The sequence below is a fragment of the Neofelis nebulosa genome, chromosome 1 (assembly GCF_028018385.1).
Source record: "Neofelis nebulosa isolate mNeoNeb1 chromosome 1, mNeoNeb1.pri, whole genome shotgun sequence".
Classification (NCBI taxonomy): Eukaryota; Metazoa; Chordata; class Mammalia; order Carnivora; family Felidae; genus Neofelis; species Neofelis nebulosa.
The window spans coordinates 146,139,449-146,155,065 of record NC_080782.1 but is presented as its reverse complement, the minus strand read 5'-3'; the positions used below and the strand labels follow the sequence as shown (position 1 = coordinate 146,155,065).

At 39.4% G+C, this 15,617-nt stretch overlaps 1 long non-coding RNA gene across 4 annotated transcripts in view; it reads right to left on the bottom strand.

The window, feature by feature from the left end:
• Positions 1 to 14,598, bottom strand: part of LOC131517014 (uncharacterized) — an 83,208-nt gene extending 68,610 nt beyond the window's left edge. For 2 of the 4 annotated variants that reach the window (XR_009264344.1, XR_009264343.1), the window contains exons 1-2: positions 14,497 to 14,596; positions 12,895 to 13,046 (exon numbers count right to left, since the gene is read on the bottom strand). This is a non-coding gene — a long non-coding RNA (uncharacterized LOC131517014). Of the gene's footprint in view, positions 1 to 12,766; positions 13,047 to 14,496 lie in introns of those variants that run through there. The other 2 variants (XR_009264339.1, XR_009264341.1) reach the window with 2 other exon arrangements.
• Between the last annotated feature and the right edge of the window lie 1,019 nt (positions 14,599 to 15,617).

Here is a 15,617-nt window from a genome sequence, read left to right as displayed (position 1 = left end):
AAGAACCACGAGATCATGACCTGAGCTGAAGTCAGACGCTCAACCGACTGAACCACCCAGGCGCCCCTTCGGCTGTCTTTATTGAACAACTCACATTTCTTTGTTATTCCATACTTTCTGTCTTTGTAGATGCTCTTCCCGCCGCCTAGAATACTTTCTGTCTCCCCAAAACTTCACCTAACAGCAACTCATTCTTCTTTTTTCAATAAATATATTGATTTGTTTTCCTCTGCATTCTTTCTTTCTCTTTCTTCTTTCTTCATATGTACTTACCCTCTTCTCCCTCCCCCCTCCTTTTTTTTTCACTCATTCAACAAATAGTTACTGAATGTCACCCATATGCCAGGAAACACATTGGTCAACAAGATAAAGTCCCTGCATCCCTGGAACTCAAGGTTTGATGAGGAAGATAGATAATAAGTATCCTCCCCCAAAATAAATACAGAAACATATAAAACGTCATGTGATGATAAGGGCTATGAAGAGATACTTAGTGGGATACAGACAAACAGTTGTGAGGGGCGCTGGGGTGGCTCATTTGGTTAAGCATCAGACTTCGGCTCAGGTCATGATCTCATGGTTTATGAGTTTGAGCCCCACATAGAGCTCTGTGCTGACAGCTCAGAGCCTGGAGGCTGCTTGAGATTCTCTCTCTCTCTCTCTCTCTCTCCCTCTCTCTCTGCCCCTCCCCCACTTCTGCTGTCTCTCTCTGTCTCTCAAAAATAAATAAATGTAAAAACAAACAAACAAAAGACATAAACAGTTGTGGACATGTGGAGCTATTTTAAGTCAGAATAACTTAAATAATTTAAATACATTGATGTTCTATGCTCATATACGGTGAAAACCTCACAGTCTGAAATAAAATTATTCAGCGCTGTATCTCCAGTACTTAATAGGTCTGGATCCAAGGAGATATTTAGTCAGTATTTGTTGAATAAAAAAAGAAAAAATAATAAATGTGTGAATAAATGAATGAACACATGAATTTTAGATGAGGAGACGACAGCCCAGAGGTTTGACTTGCCCAAGACCAAACAGAGAGCAAGAAATAGAAATCTTAACTCCAAGAAGGCCGCTTCAAGGACAATGCTGTTTTTATTGTGTCATATTATGCATGCCTAAAACATCTTTGTTTTAATAATGCCCCATCTGTTCCTCTTTCAGTGTTGACTAGACTCAGCTACTTGAATGGAATTCTGAGAGCTTGCTTTTCTAGTTTTTTATTTATCTTCATGGAAACCATCACTGTTTGCTCTTGAATAGACAAAGAGCTTCACCATATATTTGTCCACCTGGGCAAGCAGTTGGTTGGTTATAAATCACATGGATTCGGAATGCACGGCAGATCAGGAACCAGAAAAGAGTTCCCACTTAGATCCCCAAAGATTCTTAAAAAACATTTTTTTAACGTTCATTTACTTTTGAGAGAGAAAGAAATGGAGGCATGAGTGGGGGAGGGGCAGAGAGAGAGGGACACACAGAATCCAAAGCAGGATCCAGGCTCTGAGCTGTCAGCACAGAGCCCTACATGGGGCTCCAACTCATGGACGTCGACATCATGACCTGAGCCGAAGTCGAACCCTTAACCAACTGAGCCACCCAGGTGCCCCGAGATCCCCTAAGATTCTTTTATAGAGGAAAATAAATCTGGGACAAGACTTCTCAAATTTTTTGGCTCAGGAAAACCGTCTTAAAAAAATACTGAACATCACAAACAGCTTTTGCGTGTGCATTATATCTATTGATATTTGGTGTGTTAGAAATTAAAACTGTAACTTAAAAAACATTTATTCATTTATTTTAAAATAACAATCAATGATGCATTACGTGTTAGCCTAAGTAACAAATTTATGAGAAGTAACTGCATTTTTCAAAACAAAAAAGATACTTAATGAGGAGAGTGGCATTGTTTTACATTTTGAAAATATCTTTAGTGTTTAGCTTAATAGAAGCAAGCTGGATCCTCCTATCTGCTTCTGTATTCAGTTTGTTGTGATACCATTCATCATTTAACCTCTGTAAAACTGCAGTGCACCTCCATAAGAGAATGAGTAATAACATCTTAGTATTATAACAAAAGTAGTTTTGATTTGTGGACTGCATGCAAAGTCTTGGGAGACCCTGGGGGTCCCTTGCACCATACTTTGAGAACCGCTAGTTTTAAGAGCCATCCGGGCAGCCGGGTGGCTCAGTCGGTTGAGCGTCTGATTCGGCTCAGGTCATGATCTCGTGGTCTGTGAGTTTGGCCCGACGTCGGGCTCTGTGCTGACAGCTGGCAGCCTGGAGCCTGCTTCCCATTCTGTGTCTCCCTCTCTCTCTGCCCCTCCCCCGCTCATGCTCTCTCTCTCTCTCTCTCTCTCTCTCTCTCTCTCTCTCTCTGTCAAAAATAAATAAACATTTAAGAGCCATAAATTTGTATTAAGAAACAAACAAGGAGAGGCTCCTGGGTGGCTTAGTTGGTTGAGCGTCCGACTGTTGATTTCAGCTCGGTCATGATCCCAGGGTTGTGGGATGGAGTCCCGAGCTGATCACATTCAGCACAGAGCCTGCTTGGGATTTTCTCTCTCTCTGCCCCTCTCCTCCACTTGTGCTCTCTCTCTTAAAAAAAACAAAAACAAAAACAAAAAAACTCCAAGAAAATGAAATCAAACTACGCTTTGAGTTTTTATTCTAAAAATCTATGTTTTCATATTTCTATAGTAGTCTTCAACTTTTAGGGCACGTGCTCGAGAATCATGTAGGCCTATTTAAAATGCTGGTCCTGGGTTTCCATACCCAAAATTGCTGATGTATTAAGTTTCTGCTAAGACCTAGGACTGTGCACTTTTTAACAAGTCTCCACACCAGTTCCTCTGCCTCTGAGCTAATACTAATCCATCGTGGATAGTTTGAGGAAAATTGTTCTAGAGAAAAAAAAAAAAAAGTAATAACTTGGATATTTTGCAAAACTAAAACAGGATGAAATTTTAAAATTTTAAGTGAAAGCACATATCTGGCCTGAAAGCAGGAAGAGACCAAGGGAGACCTTTTGTGTGTGTGTGTGTGTGTGAAAGTCATGGGCCCATTCTGTAGTTATTGCATCAAGAATGTGTATTTTTGGTAACAGGTAGCATGTGGAATTTTCCTGTTCATTAGATTTCACTATAGTCTGAAGTCCTTCATAAGCTCATCCAAACACAGTTCCTCAAACTATTAAGATATTTACTTTATACCAGGAAAGAAAAAAACACATTTTTTTCCTCGAAGGAGCTAAAGACATCATTAAAACATCATTAAAACAAACAAAAAAAACACATTAAAAAACAGGAAACGTAAAATAAGGACTTGAAAATCAGTGAACATTAAGGCAGCTGCCTTTGGCTACAAACAGTGATGGAAACTAAATTCACCATTTCATCCATTCACTTATCAAATAGTCATAAAGCTTGTAGGCTGGGTTTTGGGAATACCAAAATGTTTCCCCTGTAGACTCTTCCATTTCTGCCACTGGTATCACGATCTACCTTGTTTTTTAGGCAGGAAAACTGTGAGCCACTGGACTTCTTCCTTTTTTACATCACACTTCTCATCTGTCAACCAGTGCTACTGACAAACTCCAGAAGTATCTCAAACCCGTGACCCTTCTCTCACCTCATCACTTCTACTTTAACCAAACGATCACCACCTTTTGCCTGGACTCCTGCAACTGTTCCTAACTGTCGTAACTATTCATTCATTCATTCATTCATTCATTCAAGCATTCATGCATTCATGCATTCAAGTATTCATTCATTTAATATTTATGAGTACCTGCTAAGTACCAGGAACTTTTCAACATAGTTGAAAGCAGACCTGGGACAGGACAGACAGAACTTCTGCCTTTATGGAACTTTCATTTAGTAAGGGGAGAGAGACAAAAAACTGGTTACACAAATATATGCAGGTATGCCAAATAGATGATTGGTAGAGTACCAGAGTTTCAAGAGAGAAGTCAGAAACATTACTTTTCAGTCATCTGGTAATTCCAGAAAGAGGTCAAGGACTCACCTGATCCCAGGGCCTTTGCACATACCGTTCCCGCTACCTAGGACCCTCTTTGCATGTTTCAAGGCTGATGCCATCTCACACTTCACCTGATACATCATCTCCCTAGAGAGGCCATCCCTGACTACCTGGTTTAAATTAGGAAAAATAATTTCCATTCAATGACCTGTTTGTCTTCCTTCTTGGCGCATACAACAACTTGAAAATACATACTTATACTTACTATTTCTCCCAATGTTAAACTGTAAATTGCATCTTTGTTTTTGTTTATCATTGACTATTTAGGGCCCATCACATCATGGACATGTGTATTAGTCATGTTTCTACCAGCGAATAGAATCAATAGGAGAGTATAGATCATATATATGAGACTTATTGCAAGGAATTTATTTATATAAGATATATGCAAGAAGCAAATATGTAAGTAAACTACTACAAAATAACAAAGCAACCATGATGTCCCAAAGGCTGCAGTCAGTACCATGGTATCCTGAATAGGACAAAAAAAGCCACTGAAGCTGAAGTGCTAGTTCTTACATAATTAGCTATGAGATTAGCAATAATACCCATTAGTATCAGGGGAAGCTGAAATTCATTTATTCCTAAAATCAGCTAGATACATACAGCTTGCTCCGGAACCTTTTCTTTTTTTTCTTTTTTCTTAAAAAAATTTTTTTTTTAATTTTTTTCAGACAGAGTGAGAGCCTGAGCAGGGGAGGGGCAGAGAGAGAGACACAGAATCTGAAGCAGGCTCCAGGCTCTGAGCTGTCAGCACACAGATTTACCTTATTTTAGTGACTACATAATATTCGTGATAAGCAAAGTACTGTAATTTATTTAACCACTCCCTTGCTTAGAAGCATTTAGATTGGTTGGCTGTTTCTGCTATTGCTAGCAGTGCTGCCTGTATGAAGGACGCGTTTGGCTGAAAGTAATAGAAACTCTGATTCAATCTGCTTGAACCATTAAGAAATTTTTAGCTGACAGAACTAGAACTTGAGAGATAAAGAGGCTTTGTTGCTGATATATTCACGTCTGGGCTCAACAAAGCCACCATTTAGCCAGGTGCTTTCCATCCTTCTTCCCTGCCATTCTCAGAATCCATTCCATCCCAAGGCTGGCTCACCTCTGCACATAAAATGACTGAAAGAACTGCACGTTGTTTTTTTTTTTAATTTTTTAATGTTTACTTATTTTTGAGAGAGAGAGAGAGAGAGAGAGCGAGCGAGCTAGTGGGGGAGAGGCAGAGACAGGGAGGCAGACGGAGGGGCAGAGACGACCTGAGCTCAAGTCAGACACTTAACCAGCTGAACCACCCAAGCACCCTGCATGCTTTATTTATTTGCAAAGCCAAATGGACAAAGAGATTTGGCGCCCTCAGTTCTCAAGGTAGAAAAAAACTTTCCCAGAAGTCTTCGCTAAAGGTAACTCACATCTGATTGGCTAAATTTAGGCCACATGCCCATTTCTGAACCAATCAATGGCAATGGGGTTGGGATTACTCTTAGACCATTCAGACACCCTGTTTGTCTTGGGGTCAGTTCCCCAAATTGCTCTGCTGCTTTCAACAGTAGAGAGATGGGATGGATATTGCAAAAATGGAATCAAAATGTCCAAATTTTCAAGCTGTTATCTCACTGAACTATATACACCTTTGAGAATTCGTACAATTAGAATCTCTTTAGGGTAGATTCCTATTAGTATAGTTGGTGACTCAAAAGGTATGCATATTTAATGTGTTGATAGATTCAGCCAAATTGCCCCCAAAACAAGAACCACAATAAAAACAAAAAAACGTGGCACAAAAACAGACACACAGACCAATGGAATAGAATAGAAACCCCAGAACTAGACCCACAAACCTATGGCCAACTCATCTTTGACAAAGCAGGAAAGAACATCCAATGGAAAAAAGACAGTCTCTTTAACAAATGGTGCTGGGAGAACTGGACAGCAACATGCAGAAGGTTGAAACTAGACCACTTTCTCACACTATTCACAAAAATAAACTCAAAATGGATAAAGGACCTGAATGTGAGACAGGAAACCATCAAAACCTTAGAGGAGAAAGCAGGAAAAGACCTCTCTGACCTCAGCCGTAGCAATCTCTTACTCGACACATCCCCAAAGGCAAGGGAATTAAAAGCAAAAGCGAATTACTGGGACCTTATGAAGATAAAAAGCTTCTGCACAGCAAAGGAAACAACCAACAAAACTAAAAGGCAACCAACGGAATGGGAAAAGATATTTGCAAATGACATATCGGACAAAGGGCTAGTATCCAAAATCTATAAAGAGCTCACCAAACTCCACACCCGAAAAACAAATAACCCAGTGAAGAAATGGGCAGAAAACATGAATAGACACTTCTCTAAAGAAGCCATCCGGATGGCCAACAGGCACATGAAAAGATGTTCAACGTCGCTCCTTATCAGGGAAATACAAATCAAAACCACACTCAGATATCACCTCACGCCAGTCAGAGTGGCCAAAATGAACAAATCAGGAGACTATAGATGCTGGAGAGGATGTGGAGAAATGGGAACCCTCTTGCACTGTTGGTAGGAGTGCAAATTGGTGCAGCCGCTCTGGAAAGCAGTGTGGATGTTCCTTAGAAAATTAAAAATAGACCTACCCTATGACCCAGCAATAGCACTGCTAGGAATTTATCCAAGGGATACAGGAGTACTGATGCATAGGGGCACTTGTACCCCAATGTTTATAGCAGCACTCTCAACAATAGCCAAATTATGGAAAGAGCCTAAATGTCCATCAACTGACGAATGGATAAAGAAATTGTGGTTTATATACACAATGGAATACTACGTGGCAATGAGAAAAAATGAAATATGGCCTTTCGTAGCAACATGGATGGAACTGGAGAGTGTAATGCTAAGTGAAATAAGCCATACAGAGAAAGACAGATACCATATGGTTTCACTCTTATGTGGATCCTGAGAAACGTAACAGAAGCCCATGGGGGAGGGGAAGGAAAAAAAAAAAAAAAGAGGTTAGAGTGGGAGAGAGCCAAAGCATAAGAGACTGTTAAAAACTGAGAACAAACTGAGGGTTGATGGGGTGTGGGAGGGAGCGGAGGGTGGGTGATGGGTATTGAGGAGGGCACCTTTTGGGATGAGCACTGGGTGTTATATGGAAACCAATTTGACAATAAATTTCATATATTAAAAAAAATAAAAATAAAATTAAAAAAACAAATATATAACAAAAAACAAAAACAAAAAAACGAAAACGGAAAAAACAGAATCCATTTGAAAGAACAAGTGAATACCTCTTACACCATGCATGTGCCAAAATGGCCTGTCTTAAATCTCGCTCAAGTGATGTCTTTTTCACCTCAAGATCATAAAATTAATTCTCTATGATCTCTTACTGTTGTAAATAACAGTAATATGTCTTCTAATAGGGGCTCATCCATGCATTCCTGAGATAAACTGTACTTGCTAATACAATGATGCATTTCATTTGCTAATATTTCATTTGTGCTTTTTACAGCTGGGTACCCAACTGAGGCTGGCCTACAGTTTTGTTTTGTCTTTCTTTGGTGGTGGTGGTGGTATTCCAGCCTAACAGAATGAAGTAGGGAACTTTTCACCTTTGTCTGGATCACTTTCTATAACCTGAATTACCTGTTCCTTGAAGGTTTGGGATAATCTGGCCACAGAATAATGTGGCTTGGTGACACTTTTGTGGATAAATGTTTGACCCTAGCAATGTTTTTTGCTATTTTTCCTGTAAATACTAGTGTATTCAGATTTTCTATTTCTCTACCCTTTCTACTGTTTTCTGTAGAGAAACACTACATTTAAAGTATTAATGTCATAAAATTATATGTAATACTCTCCTAATACATAAAAGATCCTTAATATTTAGTATATATATGTAAAGTCCCATACTTAACTTCTATACTTTTTCCTTTCCTCTTTATCAGATTTTTCAAAATTGGATTCTTCAACTTTTTTCTCTTACTCATTTGCTTACTTATTACAAAACAAAAATAAAGCCTTACATATTTTCCCCCAAGAAGCACCTGGGCCTGGTTTTATCTGACCATTTTATCCAATAAAGGTGAATGTGTCACCAATAATATAGGACAATGCCTGTTAACTTATATTGTCACTTGAGAGGTGTTGAGTGACAATATGTATAAGGCTTGCAGCATTTCTGATAATTTATTTTCTTAATCTTTTATAAATTAAGCTTTGAGTTTCTGAAGCACATTATGTTAAACCCCTATCACCTACAATGAACTAAAGTCAAGATATTAAAATGTTTATCAAAATCATATTTTCCTGATGGCTTTACCTAATCAGATATCTAAAAAGTTTTAATATATTAAAAATAACGGGGGTGGGGGCACCTTAGTGGGTTAGTTGGTTGAGCATCTGATTTAGGCTCAGGTCATGATCTCCTAGTTTCTAAGTTCGAGCCCTGCACAGAGCCCACTTCAGACCCTCTGTCCAACTCTCTCTCTCTCTGCCCCTCCCTTTCTCTCTCTCAAGTATAAATAAACATTAAAAAATAATGATAATCAAAACATTGGTAAGAAAGGTGACACTGTAGAAGAAATGAGAATGTCACAGTGGAGGGAAGTTCTATTAGGCTATAAAATTGGAATAAAATCCTCCAGTCATGAAGGTGGGCAAGAGAATCCTGAAGAAAGAGAAAACACATTAGAAAGGAGAAGAATAGGGACAAATGGGTAGCTCAGTTGGTTAAGCGTCCAACTGTTGATTTCAGCTCAGGTCATGATCTCACGGTTTGTGAGATCGAGCCCTGCATCAAACCTTGTGTCAAGCTCCCCTGGGCATGGAACTTGCTTAAGATTCTCTGTCTCCCTCTCCTTCTTCTCTCCCCGTGCTAGCATGTGCTCTCTCACTCTCTCTTTCGAAAGAAAGAAAGAAAGAAAGAAAGAAAGAAAGAAAGAAAGAAAAGAAAAGAAGAGAAAAGAAAGGAAAAAGAAAAAAGAAAGGAGAAGAATATGCTAGAACTCATCAAACAGAAGTATAGGATGAGATACTCAACAGGAAAGGAGAAAGCTTAGGAATTAACTGTTTCATCTGTGAGCACTCAAGGGTCTGGAATCTGTTCTCATATAACACACACTTCTCATTTCATCTGACCCATGTATTTTCCCCATTCAAAAAAAGCATTCATCCCCAGCATCTATTTAGACTTCAATATCTCTCAACAAGTCCTAGAGGCACAATTTGACAGAATCTGTTCAGACCTCTCCAAAATGCTTCATCTTATATATTATTCTCACCTCAGTCTGGTCATTTGACTCTTCCACTTATCTGAGAATAATAATAGGTTGTGTTAAAGGTAAGTCTATGAATAAATATATACAATGTGTTAATATTTGCTAATATCTACTAAAGACTACTTATTTATTTTATTTTTTATCAATTCTTTACTTAAATCTTTCTTTGAAGACTTGATTTTTTTTAGAAACTTCCTACCTCTGGCAGCCCTCTCTCTTCTTTCCCTCCCATCTTCCCTCCTCTGAGGTAGACATCAGAGCTTCTGGACTGTGCTAGGTTATAAGCAAATTCTTCATCTAGATCTTCTTACCCAGAGTTAATCTTCAACTCTGCCCATTCTTCTATAAAACTCACTTATTGAAGTTTTAAACGTTCTATGATTATGTTCTTGAGTTCTAAGAATTGTTTTCATAATTGCGTATGTTGTTACATATGAATATATGCCTGTATTCCTCTTTTATTACCCAAAGATATTCATTAGACCTGAGGATGCATGGGTGGCTCAGTCGGTTAAACATCTATCTGCATCTTGGTTTGGGCTCAGGTCATGATCTCACAACTCATGAGTTCGAACCCCTCATGGGGCTCTGGACTGACAGGGAGGGGCCTGCTTGGGATTCTCTCTCTCCCTTTCTCTCTGTGCCTCCCCTGTTCTCTCTCTCTCAAAATAAATTAAATAAACTTGAAAAAAGAACTATCTTGGAGTCTTTTCTTCAAGTGTTGATTCGTTGTTGGGGTTGATGCTTTTCTTTCCCAGTATTACTCCAATGGTGACTCTTGGTTGTGTGCTTATCTTTGTATCTGTGGTTCTGTGTATACATGTCTGTGGATTCAGCTTCTGTTTCCTACATCTTGTCTCCAGGGATCGTGGGGTGGGGCAGTACATATAGCTGGAGGAGGTGTTCCAACAGTGTCTTCTGTGTGAGAGTCCTTCCTACCCCTCCCTCATCAGCTCTCTAGGGCACTGCTCTGCTGTTTCAGACCTAGGGTCCACTGCGGGGGTCAAGAGCTGCTCCCTCTGCTTTATATTAAGTGGGGAAAAGGGGAAAGGGCCAACCTGCTCAGCTGCTTTGCACAGGATTCCCTAATTAAAAATAAAAAATTTTTTAATGTTTATTTTTGAGAGAGAGAGAGAGAGCATGAGTGGGGGAGGGACAAAAAGAGAAAGAGACCCAAAATCCGAAGCAGGCTCCAGGCTCTAAGCTGTCCGCACAGAGCCCCAGGCGAGGCTCAAACTCACAAGCTGAGAGACAATGACCTGAGCTGAAGTTGGATGCGTAACCGACTGAGCCACCCAGGCACCCCAGGATCCCCTAGTAACTATGACCCCCCTTTGCTCCATTGAATCTGCTGAATGGGCTTGCAGGTTCCTGGAATTACAGTTGGGTCTCACAAAATTACTTATAATAGATTTCCCCACCTATTAAATATAACCACAACTCTTATTTTAGATTATTTATATACAGCATAAAATGAAGCACATTTATATCCACATTGTTATGATTTGATCTCCATTAAGAGATCTATGAGAGATTTCTTGAAGCCTATGTAAAAATGCTTTTGCTTTACGATCTGCATAAACTGTTTTAAGAAACATCTAAAGAAATATGAAATTGGGCACCTGGATGGCTCAGTAAGTTAGGTGTCCGACTTTGGCCTGGGGTCATGATCTCATAGTTTGTGGGTTTGAGCCCCGTACTGGGCTCTGGGCTGACAGCTCAGAGCCTGGAGCCTGCTTCAGATTCTGTGTCTCCCTCTCTCTCTGTCCCTGCCCCGCTCATGCTGTTTCTCTTTCTCTGAAAAATAAACAAACATTAAAAACTTTTTTTTAAAAAAGAAAAAGAAATATGAAATTCTTGACTTGCTGTTTTTAAAATGCAGCAATACCCATTAATCATATTCCTGGTGGTATTTATTGATCTAATAGAGACGATGGAATCATAGTTTTGAAAAAGGCAAAGAGGTAAACAAAGCAGAAGGGTTAAGTGCAAAGTCAGACCTCATGTTAAGAATCTTTTAGTGGGAAATTATTACCATCGTCATCAGAAGAGAAACTAAGTGCCTCCTTTTACAGAATAGATCTTAAATATCTCTATATTGTTTGGGGAGATTCAAGGAGAAAGAGAAAAAAAAAGAAGACATCAGCTTAATATAATTCATGTTTTTAAAGGAACCCAGACCATTCAGATGATATTTTTAAATTTTTTTTTAAATTTGGGAAGCAAGTCTTTTGCTGTTATATTTAATGTTATAGCTAGAATATTACATTTAAGTGGGGTTGCCAGTATCCTGTATATACAGGACATGCCCCCTATTTGTGTTGTACTGTGCCCTGTACTGACTTTGTCATGACCCCTTAAGTGCCCTGTATTCAGCTTTTTAAAAGAAATTACAAAAATCTGCACCTAGAGCTATCTTTCTGCCCCAGTAAATGGTACTTACATCACTTACATGGCAATACCAGCTGCAAACCATACTCCACCAACATCTCAACCATCTCTTATGGCCTCTCCTGCAGGTTTGGCTGCAGAGAGATCAAAGAGAGGAACTGAGAATGAAAAGTATTTCTTTTTCATACTCAAGAAAAGACTATTCTTCGACCAAATTCCCAAGCTGTGAACAAGTAAGCATTGTTAATTCGAGTTAACTTCGTATGAGTGCACATGCTCTGAAAATCAGCCAAACAGTTGTAGCCTCACTCCTGTGGCCTGTTTCTGGAAAGCAGCCAGTTAACAGCCTTACTCCAAGTGTCTAAAAGCGAGCAAATCAGTAACAGCCCAAGCTTCTGAAAGACATTCGGTGATAAACCTCCAGTCCTGAATGTCAGCAAGCTGGGACAATGCACGCTTCGAGACAACAGCCATTCAAAAAAATACCCGACTCCAGCAGCCAAGCTCCTGAAGGTCATGGTTAGCTGGTGGACAGCAGCCTTTCTCCAGTGAACACACTAACACAGCTGAAAATCTTTCAATCTGTACACACTCCACTTCTGAAAACCCACCGATCCCCGAATGTCAAGCTTCTCAAAACCTTACATAAGATCAACTCTGGCTTTCTCAAGAAAACAATGTCTTACAAACACAGCTGACTTTGAACAATCCAGGGGTGAGTGGTGCTGACCCTGCGGTTGAAAATCTGTACATAACTTTTGAATCCTCAATACCTTAATGGCTAATAGCCTACTGTTGACCAGAAGCCTTATGGCTATCATATATGGTAAATAAGCACCTATTCTTATGGTATATATTCTATATACTATAATCTTACAAGAAAATAAGCTAGAGAAAAAATATTATTAAGAACACCATAAGGGGGCGCCTGGCTGGCTCAGTCGGAAGAGCGTGGGACTCTTGACCTCAGGGTTGTGAATTCAAGCCCCACATTGGGGGTAGAGGTTACTTACAAATAAAATCTTTAAAAAAAAAAAAAAAGAAGAAGAAAACCATAATGAAGAGATAATACATTTACAGTACCATACTGTATTTATCTTTAAAAATCTGCATGTAAATGGGCACGTGCAGTTCCAACCCATGTTGTTCAAGAGTCAGCTGTATAGATTTCCCCTGTAGGCAAACAGAACGTTTACCTTTTCTGCATCAGAGTTCAACTGAGTTCAATTCATTGCTAGCTGGCAAGTTTGCAACTCTTCGTTCCTGGTTACAGGTCATGATGAGTTGATTTGTGAGTGATGGATGGCAGCAACATGGTCAGAAGACTACCAAATTCAATCTTCAAATTCTGCAGTGATTGATAAAGCAAATTGGTAATTTCATAATTTGCACAGAATTAAAACCCCAAATGTGAGAATAAAAAAGTTTTATGACCAATTTCTGAACAGTGGACATTTATTAAATGAGAAAACAAAAATCCTTTGAAGCTTTTTGTATAAGATACAATTGTTCACTCACTATAAATACTGTCAGATACAAAGCAACATATCCTAGCAGCTGAGCACAAGAGATGTATGACTTCCTCAATCAGTAGGAAAGAAAAGGATAAAGTAACTTTTTAAAAATGATTTAGAGAGATTCAGATGAAGAATAATCACAGCAGAGGCTGTAATGGCCTTCCATGGTCTATATCCTCATTCAGCTCAAATGTTTAAATGTACTGCTATCAGAAATATTTTCTCATTTCAAAATTGCAAGCAAATACTAAACAAACATCAAATCAAGGGCCAGGACAAAATCTACAGCAATGCTAAAACGTGTAAAAACCACATTCATTAATGCAAGTAACCACAATCAGAAAACGCTTTTCTCTTGATTGGGCAATATTTTTGTGAAAGAGGATTGCTTACAAGGCCATTGTCCATGAAATCCCTTCCAGATGAGACTTCAGAAACATTAGGAAATTGTAGCAAAGACTCTCTTATAAGCCAGAGTTAATGAGATACATTGAATTGGAGGTAGACCATGCAGTTGTTTGTGTAAAGGTGCTGAAAGTCAAAGTTGAAGCAAAGCATACAATGATTCCATAAAGTGTTGGCTGTCCTGCCCTAGTCTGCCTAATGCTGCTCAGATAGCATATGATGTTCTTTCTTTGGACACTGTCATGACACTGTTATGAAACTGTTCTCCTACTTCAGCATGTATACTAACGCCATCAGCATCAATACCCTTTGTACTGAGCAATTAAAAACGTCATGATTTTGTTGGCATTATTCAGTTCTAACAAACACATTTGAAGGAATTCTCAGTTTATCACTTGAAGCATAAAATCATACTTTAATTATGAAGAAAAGGACCCCTTAATTCTTGTTGAGGTTTTTTGGTTTTTTTTAATGTTTTTTTGAGAGAGACAGACTGAGAGCGGGAGAGGGGCACAGAGAGAAGGAAACAGAATTGGAAGCAGGCTCCAGGCAACAAGCCGTCAGCACAGAGCCCAGCGAGGGGCCTGAACCCACCAACCCTGAGATCATGACCTGAGTGGAAGTCGGAGGCTTAACTGACTGAGCCACCCCAGGTACCCCTCTTATTGAGTTTTAATAGAGTAGTCTCCCCACCCTTATCCATATGGGATACATCCTACGACCTCCCATCTGAAACCGCAAATAGGACCAAAGCCTACATATACTATGTTTTTCCAACACGTACGAACCTACGATAAAGTTTAATTTATAAGTTAGGCACGGTAAGAGAGTAACAACAATAACAAATAATAAAAGGGAACAATCATAGCAGTATACGTAATAAAAGTTATGTGAACGTGGTCTCTGGCTCTCAAAACATCTTGTCTCACTGTACTCACCCCTCCTGTGATGATGTGAGATGATAAAATGCCTGTGTGAGGGATCACGGAAGGGGCGTGTCGCAGACTTTGTGACGTCACCGAATGGGATAAGTGAGGGGTGTGTCGCAGACTTTGTGACTTCACTGACGTGGCGTCAGGCTACGGATTGACCTTCTGATGCCCCTGCTTCTGGTCGGGGTTGACTGCCTGGAGCTGGAACTGCGGAAAAGCCAAATCCCAGAGAAGGGGGAACTAGTGTAATTTATTCTGTGAAAGCTCCCTATTTATTGGTCATTGTCTTCAATCAGTTTGGTAAGAGGATTATGCAAAGTGAAAGAAGAGCTACAAGGTTTTCAACGGTACTCCACTGTTTAAAGGAATTTGCTGAGTGTGTTAAGGAAAAAGTTGGCATCAACTTTATCCCTTTTGTTAGCAAGGCTGCTGGTGAAAAGGTCAACCGTACTTTTGAACAGGAAGAGAAATTCCAACTTGAGGTAGATAATTACTACAACACTTGTAACTAGGTTTTGAAGTCAGTATTATCCTTTGAAGGATTTGTTTTGTTTTGTTTTGTTATGTTTTACTGGATGTTGCTAAATAGTCTTCTAGCATGGGAATAAGTGGAATCACCTATATTACCGAAGAAGGAACTAAAAAAGGACAACAATGGGCACCCGGGTGGCCCAGTCAGTAAGCAATGGACTCTTGATTATGGCTCGAGTCATGATCTCATGGTTCTTGAGATCTAGCCCACCCGGCTCTGAACTGACAGCCCAGAACCTGGTTGGGATTCTCTCTCTGCCCCTCCCCTCCTTGTGCTATGCTCAAAAAAAAAAAAAAAAAAAAAAAAAGCAAGTTATGGGGGCACCTGACTGGCTCAGTCAGTAGAGCATGTGGCTCTTTATTGCAAGGTTGTGAGTTCAAGCCCATGTTGGGTGTGGAGCCTACTTAAACAAACAAACACATAAATAAATAAATAAATAAATAAATAAATAAATAAATAAATAAAAGACAAGGTATGCCATGAAAGATGGTATGTGCTTCAACCAATCAAATTTGAAGAGCAATCATCAGAAC